At 48.3% G+C, this 14814-nt stretch overlaps 1 protein-coding gene across 4 annotated transcripts in view; it reads right to left on the minus strand.

Annotated features, from left to right (window-relative positions):
• The window catches only part of ARHGEF18 (Rho/Rac guanine nucleotide exchange factor 18), a 92621-nt gene that overhangs the window by 44837 nt on the left and 32970 nt on the right, over window positions 1-14814 (minus strand). The window contains exon 1 of one of the 4 annotated variants that reach the window (XM_043466508.1): window positions 6870-7006. The exons of the other annotated variants lie outside the window; for them this stretch is intronic. The gene's annotated coding sequence lies outside the window, so the exon portion shown is untranslated. Of the gene's footprint in view, window positions 1-6869; window positions 7007-14814 lie in introns of those variants that run through there. 4 annotated transcript variants of the gene reach the window in all.

The raw sequence follows: 14814 nt of genomic DNA on the forward strand, positions 1-14814 counted from the left end.
AGCATGTGGAATCTTCCTGGGCCAGGGATTGAACCTGTGATCCCTGAATCAGCAGGCAGATTCTTAACTACTGGACCACAGGGAAGTTCTAAAGCTAGTATTTTCTAACCTGTCTCTGACCTCTGCTTTGATCATAGCATCACCTTCTCTGACCCGGATCCTCCCACCTCCCATGCACAAGGACCGCAGTGATGACACTGAAGCCATCCAGATAACCAAGGATCATCTCCCACCTCCAGATCCTTAACTCACACCTGCAAAATTCCTTTTGACCATGGAAGGTCATCTATTCAAAGTTCTTGGGGGTTAGGACGTGGGCATCTTCGGGCCATATTTCCACAGGATCAACGGGGTGGGAGGGGCCCACTATAGTTCCAGAACAGAGAAGAGATGTAGATGTCTCCTTGATCTCCAGAACCATAACTCTCCACGAATAACACCTTGGGGTGTGTGTGGTGTGTGTGTGTGTGTGGTGTGTGTGTGTGTGTGGTGTGTGTGTGGGGTGTGTGTGTGTGTGTGTGTGTGTGTTAGCTGATGCCTGCTGGGAATGGCCAGAAAAGCCCAGAAAAGCAAGCATGGGAAACCACCCGGCTGATGGGCATCAGGCTCCTGAGGCTGGTTACATAAGCACACGAGTTGGGTTGCTGTTCTGCTGTCAGATCTCATTTCTGAAGGTCTCTCCCCCCGCCCCCCAACCCCTAGCAGGCAATGCCTGCTTTCTAAATAGACACCGTGGGACTTTCCTGAGGGTCCACCTGGCTAAGACTCCTCGCTCCCCATGCAGGGGGCCGGGGTTCCATCCCTGGTTGGGGAACTTGATTCCACATGCCCCACCTAAAGATTTTGAGTGCCACGAGTTACCCTTCTGCCCCGCTCCCCTTCCACCCCAAACAGCTACAACTTCAGGGTCCCTGGTGGTCTACAGATGAATACTTTTCCATGTTCTTGAACTCTGAAAGACCCTGGGATGGGGTGGAGGTGGGGAGGTGAGAAGAGACCCTTGATCTGAGGGGAGGGCACAGTCTTCCCCAAAGCAAGACAAACTTGGAGAGAGCTCCAGCTGGCCAGACCAGTGAGGGTCGGCACCCGGGAGCTGCAGGCTGCGTAGGGAAGCGTTCTCCTAGCTGATGATGTTGGGGTCAGCATCCACCTGGCCACCTCCATCACCCTCTCTCCCACACCAGCAGTGACAAAGCCCCCACTCATCTACCTGTGAAGTGGCCTGAACTCTGTCCTCTTTCTACAGTCCTTGTTGTTTGGGTCCAACCGATCATCACCTCTCCGGCCACCCTGTCTCCAGCCTCCCCGCTTTCCTGATCCTCCACCCGAGGATGGAGGCAGCCATGGGGTCCACCCTGGCCCATAAGATAGGACGGACGGCACATCATTTTCTGACTCTGAGCCTTTGCATACCATTCTCCCTCTGCTCACAGCCACTGAGGCCTGGCCTGGCCACCACCCCTCCACAGAGGACTCTCCCACCTGGGACACAGCCATGGTGACATCGTGACCCTGAGTCTCTGCCTCAACTGGCCTGTCCCGACGGACGGCACTGGGGACTCTGTAACTATCTCCCACATGGCGGGGACCTGGGTCTGTAGTCAACTCTCTTGTTATTTAGTCACTAAGTCATGTCCAACTCTTTGCGATGCTATGGGCTGTAGCTCACCAGGCTCTTCTCTCCATGGGATTTCCCAGGCAAGAATACTGGAGCAAGTTGCTATTTCCTTCTGCACGGGATCTTCTTGACCCAGGGATAGAACCCACGTCTCCTGCATTGCAGGTGGATTCTTTACCACTGAGCCACCACGGAAGCCCTTCAATAGCTTTCTTGAAATGGAATTAAAATATTACGCAAGTCATCCTTTTCAAGTGTACCGTCTGAGGGCTTTCAGTTTATTCAGAGTTGTGTTCAGTTTTAGAACTTTTTCCTTACCCTCAAAAGGAACCCTGGACCCCTTAGCTGTCACTCTCCATTTTCCCCTCCTTCCACCCCAGGCAACCACTAATCTACTTTTTTGGTGTCTCCATGGACTTGCCATTCTGGATATTCCGCGTAAATGGAATCAGACACTACGTGGCCTTTGGGGACTGGCTTCTTTCACTGGGCTTTCACACAGTTCTGAGACTCAGCCAAGTTGTACAGTATGTCAGTGCTTCATTCCTTTGCACTGCTAAAGAACAGTCCACTGCATGGATGGCCCACGTTTTCTTTCTTCCATTCTTCCTTTCTTTTGACCACACTGCATGGCTTGCGAGGTCTCAGTTCCTTGACCAGGGAATGAACTGGGGCCACAACAGTGAAAGCCCGGAATCCTAAAACTAGGCCACAGGGAACTTCCTGGCCCACGTTTTCTTTATCCATTCATCAGCTGATGGACATTGAGATTGTTTCTCCTGTGATGTTTTTGTGCCAATTTTTGTGTAGACCTAGGCTTTCTTTTCTCTTTGCCACACACCTAGGGTGGAATTGCTGGATCTTATGGGAAATCTATGTCTGACCTTTAGAGGCACCACCAGACTGTTTTCCACAGTTGCTGCCCTGTTCTGCAGTCCCACCAGCAGTGTCTGAGGGCCTCCATCTTTCCATCTTCCTGTTTCTCTTTCAGTTCTTAGACTGAGAGTCCCTGAGGGGATGACGCAAAGGGTCACAAGGGTCTGCCATCAGTCCCACGTCCTGGCATGGGGAGCACTGACTCCCAGATGACCCAGAGCTGACTCCCTTACTGCCATGATGCGCAGGGATGCTCCACATTGTATCTGGTCAGTTACTGTCCATTTCACTCTTACGAGAGGACGAGGAGTACACTAACTCTACTGTGGATGACTTTGCAGTTTATTCTTCTAAATTCAGTTTCCCTCTGAAAATTAATCTCAGCAAATCAAGAGTTATCCATAAACAGTGTAACTGTACTGGTGTGCCGCAGTCCATGGGGTTGCAAAGAGACAGACACGACTGAGTGACTGAACAACAAATTGTCCACACTGGATTCCAGCCAAGCAGTCTGATGGGGTCTTGCCCTCCCTCCACCCCACATTGTGATGGAGGGGGCACCCACTTATGGCCTTTCTCTCCCCCTGAAACCCATCTGTAGGAATGACCAGCTGCTAAAATGTCCCGGCGGTTGACCGTGGTGGCAGCTGCATGAGCCTGTGAATGTTCTAAAACCCACACACTTGAAAAGGGTGAATTTTATGGTATGTGAATTATGTCTTAATGAAGCTTTTTTTTTTTAAGTGACATGCGTTTACCAATGTAGAGAACAGACTAGTGGACACGTGGTGGCAGTGGTAAGGAGAAGGGGGGACGAACAGAGAGTTGCATTGACGGATACACCATTTCCTCCTCCAGAGGACCTTCCTAATCCAGGGATCGAGCTTGCATCTCCTGGCAGGTGGATTCTTTACTGCTGAACCACCAGGGAAGCCATGTATGCACTACCACGTGTAAAACGCTGCTGGGAACTGCCATATAGCGCAGGGAGCTCAGCCCCGGCTCCGTGGGATGGGGGCGTGGGAGGGAGGCCCAAGAGGGCAGAGGTGTATGTATACATATGACTGATTCACCGTTGATGTGCAGCAGAAACCAACACAACGTTGTAAAGCAATTACATGCCAGTGTAAAAAATTGACATGCATTTAAAATGCAACCACCTGCAGTCTGTTCAATATATATCCCCTTCGTTAAAATCTTTACATTAATTTTCTCAAGATATGGTGATAACTTTGAACAAAACCAACTGCAACTTTAATCTCAATGGCAACTATGAATCTACTTAAGAACCAAAGCAGAGAAGCAGCAGGCCAGTTGAATTTAGTTAGCTTGCTTGCCTCTGTGCTTAGCTGTGTCTCACTCTTTGCAACCCTATGGACTGTAGCCCGCCAGGCTCCTCTGTCCATGGGATTTTCCAGGCAAGAATACTGGAGTTAGTTGTCATTTCCTTCTCCAGGGACTGAACCTGAGTCTCCTGTGTCTCTGGCACTGCAGGTGGATTCTTTACCGCTTACACCCAAGGCAATTTTAATCACACACACACACACACAAGATGAGCCTAGCTGCAGAGGTCCTTTCACTGAGGCCTCCCGGAGGACATTATTTGAATCAGCCTGCCCCTCCCCCGTCAGCCACATTCCTCCTCCAGAAAAATTCCTACTGGCCGCTTAGGAGCTGTGCAGGCAATTGCTTTGTACCTGGAGAGAGGGTTTACAAACCAAGAGCAGCTCTTCACCACTTTGAGGGGCAAAGTAAAGTTTAACTCACAAATAATGAAGAAACAGTGACTAGCTGGACCTAACAAAGCCTCTGGGCTTAAAATGACTTAAGAGAGTTGAGAGGAAAATGTTTAAAAAGTCATGGGTGGAATTTGCGGAACTGGAAACAGGACCCAGGATGAGTGAGGAAAAATGAAGGAGACCTTGACATGAGGATCAGAAATATGCTAAGCACGTGGAAGGTAAACAGCCAGGGAGGCAGAGCTGGTGACCACAGCCCTAGTCCGGTGGGGGCGGGGGTGCGCTGGTGACAAGGGCAACTGGCTGTAATCGCTACTGTGTGACAAGAATGAAAAGTATACCAAGGTTTCCACCAGCAACGATGTACATGGAGCACAGCTTTCAACATGGGGGCATTCTCAAGTCGACTGAGGGAAAACAAGAGAAAGAAAAGAGATTCAAAGAATTCCTTTCTCCTTTCTCTCCTACATGCCATTGAAACGGGAAGTAAGCGATACACAATGCAAACAAGTTAGAATGGCAAGAATTAAAAAAAACTACCCACTCCTTTATTTTCGGGCTGAGCTGTGCAGCATGCAGGATTTTAGTTCCCTGATCAGGGACCAAACCTTTGCCCCCTGCAATGGAAGCACAGAGCCCTAACCACTGCACCGCCAGAGAAGCCCCTCTTACTCCTTTTAGCACAGCTTCTTCCACCCCCTTAGAAGGGCTTGACTCACAGAACTAGCAAACTATTGATAAGACATAAACTGCAACCTGGTCCAAACAACAACTGAGTTGCTCACATTTTCCAGACTTTTTATTAGTTGGAATGTCGACTGAAAAATACGGGCCTGAGATTAAAAAAAAAAAAGAAAAAAGAAATAATGCCATTTGCAGCAACATGGATGGATCTAGAGTATTAAGTAAAGTAAGTCAGAGATAGACAAATATCATATGATATCATTTACAGGTGGAATATAAAAAAATGATACACATGAACTTAACTACAAAACAGAAATAGACTCACAGACATAGAAAATACACTTATGGTTACCAAAGGGGATGGCAGGAAGATAAATTAAGAATTTGGGATTAACATACACACACCTGTTGTTTACCTGTTTACATATAAAACCTGTTTATATATAAAACAGGTAAACAGCAAGGATCTACTGTATAGCACAGGGAACTATCTTGTAATAAACTATAAGGGAAAAGAGTATGAAAAAGAATGTACATATGTGTATATATATAGGAATATACATATATGGGAATATATTTATATATACGGAATCCCCAGTGGCTCAGCAGTAAAGAATCTGCCTGCAATGCAGGAGATGCACATTTGATCCCTGGGTTGAGAAGACCCCCTTGAGAAGGAAATGGCAACCCACTCCAGTATTCTTGCCTGGGAAATCCCACGGACAGAGGAGCCTGGTAGGCTACAGTCCATGGGGTCACAGAGTCGGACACAACTTAGCGACTAACCAACAGCAAATATATGTATGTATAACTGAATCATTCTGCTGTACACTTGAAACTAAAACAGCATTGTACTCAACTATACTTCAATAAAAATTAAAAAATTAAAATACGGACCTGGGGGCATGCCACATGCACAGAATATATAACATTTATTGAGCATTTACCATATGCCAGGGGCTGTGCGTCCCACCTTACATGTATTACCTCATCAAATCCACAACCGATCCTCATTCTGGGTTTAAAGACGGGGAGACTGTGACTTAAGTGGTGGAAACTGGGACCAGAAGAACCCAGATGTGATTTGACACTCAAGCCTATGCTCTTGACACTTCATACAGCTCCAGAATTAATTATTCACCCGGATACCTGCAAAACCATCCCCACATCGCCCTTGGCCATAGGGCTGTTCACCTGTCCTGAACTTTCTCTAGTCAACAAGAAGAGACCTGCCCCTCTACGATCCTGGCTGGAGTTCCACTCACCCCCAAACGGCGACAAAAGGAAAAAAGTTGTATCCCTCATTTCCGAGGTAAAACTTCGCCAACACTTTTGATCCCCTGGGCCAGCCATCTCTTCTACCACTTCGATCTCAACTGAGAACCAGGCAGAAGAGAGGAGGAGAGGATAGCTACAATAAACCGTGCAAGAACCAAGGGCCTCTGATCCCTGCACCGCACCATCTAAATTCTTCCACAAGAAACTGGAGGGAGAACTACAGACCCAAAGCGCACACACTTTCTATGATTTTGTGACCCTAACGACCAACCAACTGGGCTCCACGGAGTGAGCGATGCTCGGAGGCTTCAAGTCCCCCGGTGCTGAATTATCACCACATCTCAGGTCCTGCCCCAGGAGCTCCAGATTCCGGACGCCGAGTCCTCTCCCTGTTGAACCAGGGAGGTTGCACTGCCCAAGGGCTGGGGCTCGGCCGGAGCCGGTGGGCATCGTCTGAACTGTGCCTTCTCCAGAGTCTGCATGCACTGGAGGGACAGCCTGCACTGCAGGATCCGCCCGCCAGTTTGGACGAGCCCACGGGGGCCGGCCCCGAAGCCGAGGCAGCCACGGGGGTCCTGCGCCCGAGGCCACCCCCGGGAACCGATGGCGCCTTCGTGGGGCCCGAGGCCTCCTCCCGAACCTCGTTCTCCTCAGACCTGCCCCGCCGCCCTCACCTCGGTCCGCCGCAGGTCACTCGCCGCCCGCAACTCCGTTAGCTTCCGTGCCGCCGCGGCCGCCCGGCCTCCCGGGGTCCACTGCTGCCCTCGGCTCGGAGCCGGAAGCGGGAAGCCGCGGGGGCGAGATGCGCACGCGCGGCCCCGCCCTCAAGGGCGGGTCAGAGGGTGTGGGCCCGGAAGGGGGCGTGAATCGAGGATCGGTGGGTCTCACGAACCTAGGACTTAAGAGGCTCAGCCTGGTGATGCGGGCAGGGCTCTTTAGCTCGAGCTTAGGCAAAGTGAGGGGACTGAAAGGTACTTGCGAGGAGGGTGAGGGCGACCCTTGAGGGGCGGGTCAGTCGGGCAGAGGTTGCGTCTAGGGGAGGGAGGTCCTAGGAGAAAAGCAGCGGGGTTGGGAGCCGTTTGGGGGGAGGGGGTCAGTGGGGCCCCGAGGTATTCGCGGGACTGGGAGGCGCTTAGAAGAAATCTTAAAGAGAGATCTTTGGGGTTGAGGGGCGTTTTGTGGGGTCATCGGGGACCTGGGTGATTAGCAGGTCTGGGAGGGGTTTCCTGGTAGAGGATAGCAGGGGAAGGGGGGCGACGTGGGGAGTTAGGGGTATCTGGAGGCAGAAAGGAGTACAGTGGAAGCCTGGGGACATCAAAGGGGGATTAACCCCGGGGGAGAGAAATTTGAGAGGGGAGGGTGCAAGAAATGGAGAGAACAGGTCTATCTCCTGCGAAGAAGTGGCACCCTAGGTTACAGGAAGTGAAAATTTACAAGTCTTGAAAACATGAGTCATTTATCTCTCAGGTAATCCCAGACACTGCAACATAGGTACCACCGGATACCCCAAACACATTTCAGACACCCAGACAGATACCATCAGATACTCAAAACTCACTTTCAGGCATGGGAAAATATACACGCCTTCTAGGTGCCTTAAATACCCCCCCCCCCCAAACTAAAATCTGAAAAACATGTCAAATATCTCAGAAGTACCGGACACCTTCATCCAGTAGCCATCAACTACCCACAAACAGGCTTTCAGATACTCTGGAATATATCAAAGCCCCACATGGAAACTTCTAGATTCCCTCCAACACAGATGCTATCAGAAACCCCCAAAGGGTGTTCAGAGGATGGAACACATGCTGGACACCCCCACAGAGGTGTTCTCAGACACCTATAGACATGCCAGATGCCTCTCCACATGCCAGCATCCCCTCAGATACCATCAGCCACCCCAGTCCTGAGACTTGTCTAATCCAGGCCCTCCATAGGTGAAGAGGGTGAGTAGGAACCAGGAGAAGGAGCCAAAGAGCTTTCACCTCAGGTCCAAGCTAGTCAACCAGGTCAAGATCACCCCAAAATAAACTTACTTCAAAAAACACACAATCAGAATGTCGCTAGTGATCCAATGGCTAAGACTCCGTGCTCTCAATGCGAGGGGTCTGGGTTCAATCCCTGGTCAGGGAACTAGATCCCACATGCCACAACTAAGAGTTCGAATGCTGAACTAAAAGTTCTGCATGCTGCAACTGAAAGATCCCACGTGCCTCAACCAAGACCTGGTGCAGCCAAATAAATAAGTAATAATAATAAACCCACACACAATCTGTGTTTGAGAGCTATCAGTTTAGAACTTGGGTGGCAGAGTTCCCAAGTGACCTGCCTTCGGTTTAAGTCCAGACTTCATGATCAAAAGAGGGAACATGTCTAGGGAGTTGGAGGGTCCAGAAGTGCAAGAATCCCACCCCAGTGGAAGTCATCATACACCCACCCCAATTGAGGTCAGAAGCCCAGACACAGGTACTTTTGAGATCTCAATGAATCTGTAAATGATCACTCTCTGAATGCCTGTAACTTTTGGACTTTATCCCAAAGGCAGTGGGGAGCCACGGAAAGATTTTAAGTAGGAAGAGTGGCATGATCCTTATATCTATAGCTCCCTTGGTTACAGAAACCTTCAGGTTGGCAAAGTTCTCCCCTAAATTCAAGGAGCCTGTCAGAAAGAAGAGGCATCGCTTGTCTTCCTTTTATCCATCCAGTCATTTTCTGCTTTCACTGAGTCCTTATCATGGGCCAGGGACTCTGCCAAGAGCTAAGGATCTGTGTTTCTCAGTCTTGCTACTAATGACAGTTCATGCTTGTGCTCAGTCACTCAGTGGCGTCTGACTCTTTGCAACCCCATGGACTGTAGCCTGCCACACTCCTGTGTCCATGGGATTCTCCAGGCAAGAATACTAGAGTAGATAGCCATTCCCTTCTCCAGGGAATCTTCCTGACCCAGGGATCGAGCCCAGGTCTCCTGAGTTGCAGGCAGATTCTTTACCGTCTGAGCCACCTGGGAAGCCCATAATGTCTGCAGACATTGCTAAATGTTCTTCAGGGGGGGGACACAGTGGCTCTTGGCTGACAGCCATTGGCCTTAGAGACACTCAGAACTTAAAGTCACCTCATGCAGGCTTCCTGGGGGAGGTGGCCTTGCTCTTTGCCTTAGAGAATGATTAAGAGTTAGGTGGCGGAAGGAGTTCCAGGAAGAGAACTGAATGAGCAAGGCGCACGTGACTGGCACGAGCAGCCACGAGATTTCAGGGTGGTCAGGCAAGGGGATCTTGGTGGTTGAGTAGTGGCAGAGAAGGGTGGAGGGCTAGGTGGGGTCAGACCACGGAGGGACCTCAAAGATCAAGGCTAGGAACAGGACTGTCAGGAATGGTGTTCCATCAGCGGGGCTGGTCGCTGGGAAAGCATCTCAGCTTTACCCTGGAGACGCTAATTACCTGGAACATGATTCACTTCCTGTTCTGTTCAACTTACAATGGGGCTGTTTCCTTAAGGGGACAGTCAGTCACGTCTAGCTTTGAATACCTGTGATGGGAGGTAGGCTTGTGGCGACTTACACCTGGGTGGTGCCTGCTCTCAGTCTGCTGGAGCGAGAAACAGGTGTTCTAGCCTCACGCTGCTCCTTTAGATAGGTGTGGGACTGTGGTCAGAGCCTAGGGTTAGGGTCTGTGACTAAAAGGCTAGCTTTTCCTCCATAACAAGAGCTATCACCAGGACTTCCCTGGCGGTCCAGTGACTGAGAATCCGCCTGTCCATGCAGGGGACACAGATTCAATCCCTGGTCGGGGAAGATCCCACATGCCGTGGAGCAAATAAACCTGTGTGCCACAACTACTGAAGCCTGCCTGCCTCAGAGCCCGTGCTCCTCAACAAGAGAAGCTACTGCAGTGAGAAGCCCGTGCACCGCAGCTAGAGAGTAGCCCCCGTTTGCCACAACTGGAGAAAGTCCACTCAAAGTGACGAAGACCCGGCACAGCCAATAAATAAATACTAAAATTTAAAAAGAGAGATATTGCCAAATGATGATGACAATAGGTGCTACCATTGCCTGTATGCACCACGTTGAGTGCTCATCACTTCTGTGACACGAACTCCAATCTCCCTTGATCTCAAAGGATTGTTCTGAAAGTCAAATGTTGTCTCCAGAACATGGAACTGGACTCCTGCCATCCCGAGAGTAGGCTGGATTGAGTGACCTGCTTCTAGAGAATAGAGAAGAGAAACGGGAAAAATAGCAACCTGGCAGTTGTTACCTTACCCCAGTGATAAAAATGAACATCCTCAAGGATGTCATGTCGATAGCACTTACCCCCTGATCTGATGAGGCGGAAAGGTTCCCCAAACCCATAGCCCCTCTCCAATTTTAAGAAAACACCAGGACTTCCTTGATGGTGCCATGGGAAAGAATTCACCTGCCAATGCAGGGGACACAGGTTTGATCCCTGGTCTGGGAAGGTTCTACATACTGTGGGACAGCTAAGCCCATGTGATATAACTACTGGGCCCCTGTGCTGCAACTCCTGAAGCCTGAGAACCGAGAGCCCGTTCTCTGCAACAAGAGAAGCCACCGCAGTGAGAGGCCCGTGCACGGCAACAAAGAACCGGTGCAGCCAAAAACAAGTAATAAGTAAATAAAATTTTAAAACGGGCTTCCCTGGTGGCTCAGATGCATTCCCTCCCGCCTGCAATGTGGGAGACCTGGGTTTGATCCCTGGGTTGGGAAGATCCCCTGGAGGAGGACATGGCAACCCACTCTAATAGTCTTGTCTGGAGAATTCCCATGGACAGAGGAGCCTGGCGGGCTACAGTCCATGGAGTTGCAAAGAGTCAGACATGACTGAGCAATTAAGCACAATTAAAAAAGAAAATATAAGACATGGGAATTCTCTGGGCGTCCAGTGGTTAAGAATCCGTACTTTCCCTACTGAGGACATGGGTTTGATCCCTGATTTGGGGAGCTAAGATCCCACAAGCTGAGAGGCATGGCAAAAAAAACCCCATCAAGACCCAAAAACCAATAATGATAATAACCTCCCCCCAAATATCAGGCAAGCCCAGATTAATGGACATCCTACAAGACACCTGGCTAGTATTTCTCCGGAGTGTCAAGGTTATGAATAGTAAGAGACAGAGAAACCCTCACAGACCAGAGAGACTAGGAAGACAGGACGATTGAAGAGAATGTAGTATCTGAGTTGGATCCTGAAACAAGGAGAACACTAATGAAAGAACCAAACCAAACCTGGTGAAATCTGAAAAGAATCCAGAGTTGGGTTAATAGTACTGTACCAATGTTAGTTCCTAAGTTGTGACAAATGTATCATGGTCCTATTGAGAGTCCCTTGGACTGCAAGGAGATCAAATCAGTCAATCCTAAAGGAAATCAACCCTGAATATCCATTGGAAGGACCGATGCTGCGGCTGAAGCTCTAATACTTTGGCCACATGATGCCAAGAGCTGACTCACTGGAAAAGACCCGCATGCTGGGAAAGATTGAGGGCAGGAGGAGAAGGGTGCTAACAGAAGATGAGATGGTTGGGTGGCATCATTGACTTAATGGACATGAGTTTGAGTGGACTCCGGGAGATGGTGGACAGGGAAGCCTGGTGTGGTGCAGTCCATGGGGTGGTAAAGAGTCAGACATGACTTAGCGACTGAATAACAAGATGTTAACATGAGGGAAAACTAGGTGAACTATACATGGGAGCTCTCTCTGCGCTTTTCTGTAAATCTAAAATGAAAAGTTTCCAGGAGGATAGGATTCTGCCCCCCACTGGAGGGGTAGGAGAGGCCTCAAATAGATAGTTGTATAGTCTAAGTTGCTCCCCCAGGTGGCTCAGTGGTAAAGAATCTGTCTGCAGTGTAAGCAATCTGGGTTCGATCCCTGGGTTGGGAAGATCCTCTGGAGGAGGAAATGGCAACCTGCTCCAGTATTCTTGCCTGGAAAATTCCATGGACAGAGGAGCTGGGGTTCAGTCGTGGGGTTGCAAAGAGTCAGACATGACTGAAGCGACTGAGCATACGCCAAGTTAGAGTCCATTGCCAAAATGCAGCAAGATTTCACTTCCAAGTTACAGATCTGGTCTCTTTGAAGTCTGATCTTTTGTCTTACTCTAATGTTAAAATCCTTAAGTAAGCGTTAGTTTCACCATAGTATTAGCATGGATTCTTTTTTTTTCCTGCAACAACAATAACAAAAACACTAAGCTATCCCTCCTGCCTGTCTTTCATTTTATCTTACACGTGGTTATTCGCTGGTTTATGCTAGCCAAGGACAGCAATCCACAACAGTTCCTTCCTTACATCAAGGAATGGAATCTGATCCTGAGTGTCTAGTATTTTGCCTGTAGGTCTACTGATAAAAGATGGTTGGAAGCCAGTCATAAAATCTGAAAATAAACTCTAGTCTCTCCTTTGCTATTTTGGGATTTTCACAGAAGCCAAGAACTCATTGCAAAACATTTTTGCGAGTATGACTGCTTATATTCCATCCAGGAACAATGCATTTTTGCTTGGTTTAGAATTACTGGTAGCTTATTTTAAAGCAAAGGAAAACCCACTGAGCATGTGTTTGCTGTCTTTAGAACTGTTTGCCAAAATATGGTATGAAAGTGTTTCCATCTTCCTGATATTTTAAATATTACTGTACAGAGCCATTATCAATGCCTTTTTTTTTTTTGGTAGGAAAAAAGCCTTAAAAAGTGCCCCAAATATTGACACTAAGTGCATCAAACAAAGTGTCTTTGGCATATTAGACTTCTGCTCTTCTGTAATTTAATTTTCTTTTAAAATATAAAATTTTGCCTTTGTTGTTGTTGTTCAGTCACTCATTCATGTCCAACTCTTTGCCACCCCATGGATTGTACCATGCCAGGCTTTCCTGTCCTTCACCATCTCCCAGAGTCTGCTCAAACTCATGTCCATTGAGTCAGTGATGCCATCCAACCATCTCATCCTCTATCATCCCCTTCTCCTGCCTTCAGTCTTTCCCAGCATCAGGGTCTTTTTTCTTTGCATCAGGCATTGGGGCTTCAGCTTCAGCTTTAGTCCTTCCAATGAATATTCAGGGTTGATTTCCTTTAGGATTGACTGGTTTGATGGCCTTGTTGTCCAAGGGACTCTCGAGCATCTTCTCCAGCACCACAGTTCGAAGGCATCAGTTCTTCAGCACTCAGCCTTTTTATTGTCCAGCTGTCACATCCGTATATGACTACTGGAAAAACCATAGCTTTGACTATATGGACCTTTGTAGGCAAAGTGATGTCTGCTTTTTAACACACTGTCTAGGTTTGTCATTGCTTTTCTTCCAAGGAGCAAGTGTCTTTTAATTTCGTGGCTGCAGTCACTGTCCCCAGTGATTTTGGAGCCCAAGAGAATAAAGTCTGTCCCTGTTTCCATTGTTTCCCCATCTATTTGCCATGAAGAGATGGGACCAGATGCCATGATCTTAGTTTTTTGAATGTTTTAATGAGTTTTAAGCCAGCTTTCACTCTCCTCTTTCACCTTCATCAACAGGTTCTTTAATTCCTCTTCACTTTCTGCTATAAGGATGGTGTCATCTGCATATCTGAGGTTATTGATATTTCTCCTGGCAATCTTGATTCCAGCTTGTGCTTCATCCAGCCCAACATTTCACATGATGTACTCGACATATAAGTTAAATAAGCAATATGACAATATACAGCCTTAACGTACTCCTTTCCCAATTTTGAACCAGTCCATTGTTCCATGTCTGTTGTTCCATGTCCAGTTCTAACTATTGCTTCTTGACTTGTATACAGGTTTCGCAGGAGGCAGGTAAGGTGGTCTGATATTCCCAGCACTTGAAGAATTTTCCACAGTTTGTTGTAATCTACATAGTCAAAGGCTTTAGCATAGTCAATGAAGCAGAAGTAGATGTTTTTCTGGAATTCTCTAGCTTTTTCTGTGATCCAACAGATATGGCAATTTGATCTCTGGTTCCTCTGCCTTTCCTAAATACAGCTTGAACATCTGGAAGTTAATGGTTCACATACTATTGAAGCCTGGCTTGGAGAATTTTGAGCATTACTTTGCTAATGTGTGAGATGACTGTAATTGTGCAGTAGCTTGAATATATCTATATATTTATTTAAAAATACTCAACTCTGCATCAACATGGATGTATTTCTCTACTGAATCAGTACTGGCTCAGTTCTGGATCTCTGCCCTCACCCTTCCTTCTGCCGACTTCCCACCTGCTCCTTGGATTTGATGCCTGATATGGAGCCCCTCAGGGCTTGATCCTGGCCTTCCAGGGAGGTCCCAGTATCCAGCAGACCTCACCCCCACACCACCCAGATGAAGAGATGAGGAAGTCAGCAGAAACAGGAAGTCACTTGCTGGTCAGGAAGATTCCCTGGAGAAGGGCATGGCAACCCACTCCAGTATTCTTGCCTGGAGAATCCCATAGACAGAGGAGTCCGGCAGGCTACAGTCCATGGGGTCACAAAGAGTCAGACACTACTAAAGTGAATTTAGCACACACCTACTGCTGAAAAGGACTTTAAGATGCTGAAGACTTTGCAAAGCCTGGGTGGCCTCCGCTGGAGAGACCTTTCACAGGGTCAGAAAGCAGGTTGGAGATCTTTGGAGAGAAA

This window comes from Cervus canadensis, chromosome 4, assembly GCF_019320065.1.
Source record: "Cervus canadensis isolate Bull #8, Minnesota chromosome 4, ASM1932006v1, whole genome shotgun sequence".
Classification (NCBI taxonomy): Eukaryota; Metazoa; Chordata; class Mammalia; order Artiodactyla; family Cervidae; genus Cervus; species Cervus canadensis.